At 42.7% G+C, this 6,199-nt stretch overlaps 1 long non-coding RNA gene across 3 annotated transcripts in view; it reads left to right on the forward strand.

Annotated features, from left to right (window-relative positions):
• Positions 1 to 6,199, forward strand: part of LOC138761630 (uncharacterized) — a 36,918-nt gene that overhangs the window by 20,609 nt on the left and 10,110 nt on the right. For all 3 annotated transcript variants that reach the window (XR_011356401.1, XR_011356400.1, XR_011356402.1), the window contains one exon: positions 4,984 to 5,060. This is a non-coding gene — a long non-coding RNA (uncharacterized lncRNA). The remainder of the gene's footprint in view (positions 1 to 4,983; positions 5,061 to 6,199) is intronic.

A 6,199-nucleotide genomic window follows, 5' to 3' on the forward strand; every position in this document is an offset into this window, starting at 1 on the left:
AAGGAGCATGGCTTACAAGTGAATGGTTGAATGTCAGTGGGAGAGGGAAGAAAGGAAAGGAACTGGGAGGTGATGGGGTAGAAGCAGTCTGACAAAGATGTTCTATGATAGGAGTAAGGAAAGGAAGGAGGTGGGAAGCTGGAGGTAGGGAGGTATGGGTGACAGGCATGCAAAAGAGAAGGGAAGGAAATAGGTGGCCTTTAACTTGGAAATACACAAGGCCATGGACAGGCATGTCCATGCAGATATGGGATGTAGAATTGAAGTGGCTGGAGAATGACGCCTCATGCGCCAGGCTGCTGTTCATTGACTTTCGCTTGCCATTTAATACGATCATTCCCCAAAGGATGGTGGAGAACTGTCCTCACTGGAATTAAATACCCCTCTCTGTAACTGGATCCTGGACTTCCTAATAGAAGACCATAGTCTGTCCAGGTTGGCAACAGAACGTCGAGCACCATCACACTGAGCACAGGTACACCACAGGAAAGTGTGCTCAGCCTGCAATGGTTCACACTACTGACCCACGAATGCATTGTCAGATACTGTTCCAATAGAGTCATTAAGTTTGCAGATGACACAACAGTAGTTGGCCCTATCAGCAACAATGATGAGTTGCATGAGAGAGAAGAGGTGGAAAATCTTGTGATATGTGGACAAGACGAAGGAGATGATCATGGACTTCAGGAGGACCAAGAATGACCACCCTCCACTACACAATAATAACTCAGTAGGGGAGAAAGTGAACAGCACCAAATTCCCTGGCATCCTCTTAACAAGTAACCTAGTGCTTCTACACTTCCAGAGAAGACTGAAGCAGGCAAGGCAACCGGCCACCATTATGCCAACCTTCCACAGGAACTCTATCAAGAGTGCCCTGGCCAGCTGCATCACAGTGTGATATAGTTCCTGTAAATAATTGGATCACAGGTTAATCCACAGGACCATAAGAGTGACAGAGAAGATCACTGGGGTCTTTCTCCCACCCATTAACATGTTCTATTGGGATCATTGTCTGAAGATGGCGTGCAAAATTAATGAGAACCCCTACCACCCCACACACAGCATCTTTCAGCTGCTCTCGTTGGGGAAGAGATACAGGGGTATCAGAGTTAGCACCACCAGGCTGAGAAACAGCTTCTTCCCACGGGCAGTGAGGACCCTGAACGACCAAAGGAACAACTTACACTAATGATCTGAGACTGAGACTACTATTTAGGAAACTATTTATTTATTTTTGTATTTGTATATTTGTCCTGCATATGTGTTGAATGTCTGTATGTGTGTTATGTCTAGGTTGTGTCTTCCTGTTTTGCACGGAGGACTGGAGAACACTATTTTGTTGGGTTGTACTTGTGTAATCTTGAATTTGAACTTAAAGTGGTTGGCTACTGGGAGGTCCTTGCCATCACAGGAGACAGAGGGAAGGTGCTCAATGAAGCAGGTAGTGTAAACTCACACCTACACCTCTTCCCTCACCACCATTTGGGGCCCAAAACAGTCCTTCCAAGTGAGGCAACACTTCACCTATGAATCTGCAGGGGGCAAATGCCTCCGATACTTCTGATACGGCCTCCTCTACATTGGGGAGACTGAACGCAGACTTGGAGACCACTTCGTTGGACCCTCACTTTGTCCACTGTAACAACAGCCAGTGGCCACCACTCCAATTTGGCAAATAAAATTGGTCAAGGTGGTCTTGAGAAGGAGTTTGTAGAATGTATCCTTGTTAGCTTTCTTGAATGGCATGTTACTGAACCTATAGGGGAGCATACTGCTTTAGATCTGGTCCTGTGCCGTGCGACAGATAAAATTAATGTTCTTGTAGTAAGGACCCTCTTGGAAAGGGTGATCACTGAATTTCTTATAGAAATGGAGGGGGCAATAGTTTGCTCTAAAACCAATATATATTATCCTAAACAAGGAAAACCACAACAGGTCGGGGAGGAGTTGGCCTGCCTAGACTGGGAAGATAGTCGAGCTAGTGGGATGGTTGAGGAACAATGGAAGGCTTTCAAAGAGATTTTTCAGTGTCTTAGAGTCAGAAAGCATGGAGACAGACCTTTTGGCCCAACTGGCCCACTATGACCACTATTTCCACCTGCCTGCATTTGGCCCATATCCCTCCCATTCTATCATGTATCCGTCCAAATGTTTTTTAAACATTGCATTAGTACCTGCCTCAACCTCCTTGCTCTGTGTAAATAAGTTAACCCTCAGGATCCTGTTAAACCTCTTCTCCCTCACCTTAAACCTATGTCGTTAGGTTCTTAAGTTCCCTACTTTAGGCAAAAGACCATTCATCTGATCTATTCCTCTCATTTTTTTAAATGAGATCACGCCTCATCCTCCTTCACTCCAAGGAATAAATCCCTAACCTGTTCTACCTCCCGAGAGCCCAGACCTCCCCCCATCCCGCACTTCCCTCTTCCCCCCACACTCCCTTGCCATCCAGGAAACATCCCTGTAAATCATCTCTGTACCCTTTTCAGCTTAATAACAGCTTTCCTATAGCACGCTGACCAAATCTGAACACAATACTCCAAATAGGATCTCACCAACGTCTTATACAACTGCAACATGTCCTCTCAACTTATATGGTCTGTTTAAAAAAGGATATAAGCAAAAGCCAGGTGTCTATAGGCCAATTATCTTAATATTTGTAGTCAATAAATTGCTTGAAACTATCATTAAAGATGAAATAGCGAGACATCAGCAGAGCGCCACAGGGGTAGGGGTGTTCACGGTCTACGTTCATGATTTTGAAGAAGAAATTAGATGTAATGCATTGAAGTTTGCACTAAATTGAGTGGAAAAGCAAATTGTGCAGAGGACACGGAAAGTCTACAGAGAGATATAGATAAATTAAGTGAGTGGCCGACGGTCTGGCAGGTGGAGTACAACATTGATAAATGGAAGGAAAAATAGAAGATCCGATTTTATTTAAATGGTGAAAGATTGCAGCATGCTGTTGTGCAGAGGGAGATGGGAGAGTTTCTGCATGAATCGCAAAAGGTTGGTTTACAGGTGCAGCAGGTTATAAAAAGGCAAATGGAATGTTGGCCTTCATTGTCAGAGGGATTGAATTTAAAAGCAGGGAGGTTTCACTGCAACTGTGCAGGGCACTGGTAAGGCTGCACCTGGTGTACTGTGTGCAACTGGACTGGCTTTGGAGACAGTGCAGAGGAGGTTCACCAAGTTGATTCCAGAGATGAGGGGTTAGCCTATAATGTGTGAAAACCTTTTTAAATTGTGAGTAATTAAGGCCTGAAATGCAAAGACTATCTTCTAGAAAGGAGCAAATCCACTGCAGTAATTATGCAAGGGACTACACCTCTGTTTGACACAGGATCTGCCCCTGTCATGTGCAGAGTTGCTTCCCAAACTGCAGTGTGGATTCTATCTTTCCGGAGGCACAGAACATCATGGGCTTCAACATACAAAAACTCCAAGAGAGCACACTGGCATCATAGCCATTAAACGCGGATAATCTCGAGGTCACATTATCCTATGTCAATATCTCCCAAACTATTCACTTATATGTCCTGCTCAATACTTATGGATAAGTCTGTGAATCTCACAATGGCCTCATCAGCTAGCTCAGAACCCATAAAACTGTGTGAAAGTGAATCATCCTTGATCTAAATTTCATTATAACATTCACAAGAATCTGAAGGGAACAAAATTTCAGAGCTGGGGGAAGCTGGCGAGCAAGTGGGATGAGCTGGATTGCTCTTACATAAAATACAGACTTGATGGGTTGAATGGCCCCCTTCTGTACTGTCATCATTCTGTGATATGTTGGGAAAAAGTAATATTATTCAGTACCTGCAGAACTTTAAAACTCCCAGTGAAAAGTTTATTTCCAGTGTTATGTTTCAGAAAATAATTAGTTGTGAAACAGCAACCAAATCTTCTTGTGTGGAATGATCCAGGATGGTTCCCAGAGTAGGAGATCATTGTGTCCTCACGATCACATTGAACCGTATGCCTTATCCCACAAATCCCTTCACTTGATATTAATTATATTTAAGATAATGGCACATGATCCATAAACAATATATACTGTTAGAAGGACATGGCAAAAGATGCCAAATCTGCAGTTAGACCTGTGAATTGTATTTTGGAACTTTCTACTGCATAGTCCACTGATGAAAGTGATCTTCTTAGTCGCTTGTAAATATATCCCAGTTGACCATTATTTTCCTTTGGAGACCATTTGTGAGGTAGGAGTGATGGTTTTGAAAAGGGGGAAAAGTAATCTGTCCTCAGCTTCCAAAGTATCCACAAGACCTTGTTCTGTCCTGTCCACTGCAATTGTAACTAGTTGTTATCCGAGTAGTTACGGTATTGTGAGAGCTCAAGGGCTAATGACAAAAATGTTGCCTTTGAAATTTATAGCATGTGTTGATAACAAGTCCTGAGTTGGATTTAATGTGCATAGTATTGGTATTAAAACTACAAGGAAAGGTGGGTATAGTCCATTGAGTTACAGTATTAGAATTGTCAAATTAAACTCACCACGTCCCCTAGACTCACTATCTCAAAGAAATAATTGAGACTAAAAGCATACCATATGTTCTTCTAAAAGCAAGTCATGAATGATTCTCCTCCTGAATCATGAATGAACTAAAAGTAAGAGGTTTGGTGGACAAAATTGCTTGAATTGGCCAAGGATGATTGAGGTCAAGTGTGTTAGGATTGGGAATGGGTGATGTTGAGTAAAAAAGGGGGTTTGGCTGAGTTTCATTAAGAGCTGCAGCATTTAAGTGATTTTATGAGGTTAAGACAGTATTGGGCCTGGTTGTGTTTGAGACTTAGGGTAGTGGGCATGAGCTGGGGCTCCATTCAACAAGGTCAAAATCTGTGGTTGGGAAGTGCTTGGGATTAAGGAGTGTAAGCCTATGTGTGCTCCAGATTGATGGATGATATCTAAATACAGATTTATCTGAACTTCCCATCTTACATTTTCCATCTTCACAGGCCAGGATTGAAGGAGATACAGGAGAAGATCAGCTTATTGGAAAGGTCTTCACCTATACCCCATGCTGTGTAACAAGGTGAGTGTAACTTTAAAGGATTAGTATTAGTTATTCAGGCATTACATCTGTTCCTACTTGCAATTTATAGTGAATCATTGCAGTACTACTGGCAATAATGGATATCTGAGCATTCCTATTGTCCACACACCCGTCTTCATTGACGGGACAGCAATGGTCAGGGTTAGTGCCTTCAAGTTCCTGGGCATCCACATTTCTCAGGATCTCTCCAGAGCCAGTACATCAAGGCAACTGTGAAGGCACACCAACACCTTTACTTTCTTTAAAGTCTAAGGACATTGACCTGTTGTCGAACACTTTGAACTTGAATGTCTGGAGGTGTACTGTGGAAAGAATACTGACTGGTTGCATCATGGCCAGCTTTGAAAATTCAAGTGCACAGGAATGCAGAAGGCTACAGAAAGCATCAAACCTGGCCACGTCCATTACAGGCGCTGCCCTTCTGTACATAGAATCTAACTGTGTGTGGTGCTCTCAGAAGATAAGCAACATCATAAAGAGTTCCCCCCCTCCCCCCTCCCCCCTCCATTCACCCTTGTCATGATCTCTTTTTTTACCATTATCTTTATCCTGGTCGGCAATCTCAAATAGACCCAGTTGTGGTTTTTTTTTCCCAAACAGTTATCAGGTTCTTGAACCTCTCCAAATTACTTCAAACATGAACTGCTTCAGGACCAACAAAGGGTCTCTCTGCACTAGTCTAACATCATGTTTTCTTGCACTGACTCAACTGAGCATTTAGCGACCAACCCTTTTATAGTTGCTATCTATTTTTCTTCAGCATAATAGATTATGGGAATTTAATTGATACTATTGTGTCGGTGCATCTTATGTATCTGCATGGCTGCAGAATTTCAATGTACTGATGGAGACATCAATAAACTCTCTTATTGTATCATATGTAACAATTGATAACTCAGTGAAATTACCCTAATAACCACCAATTATTTTTGAAGTCCATGCAGTGCCTCCTTCTGCATCCCAACCCCCCCTCCACTTTAACTGATGGTCACAGGATCAAGTAAACCAATCAGAAGCCAGAAATACGAATGGTGTCTGGATAAGTGGAGGACTTTCCAGTTTAATGGAGAATAATGAATGAAGGGAAGAATCTTACCAAAAAAATAGCAGAACTAGAT

Source organism: Narcine bancroftii, chromosome 4 (assembly GCF_036971445.1).
Source record: "Narcine bancroftii isolate sNarBan1 chromosome 4, sNarBan1.hap1, whole genome shotgun sequence".
Taxonomy (NCBI): domain Eukaryota; kingdom Metazoa; phylum Chordata; class Chondrichthyes; order Torpediniformes; family Narcinidae; genus Narcine; species Narcine bancroftii.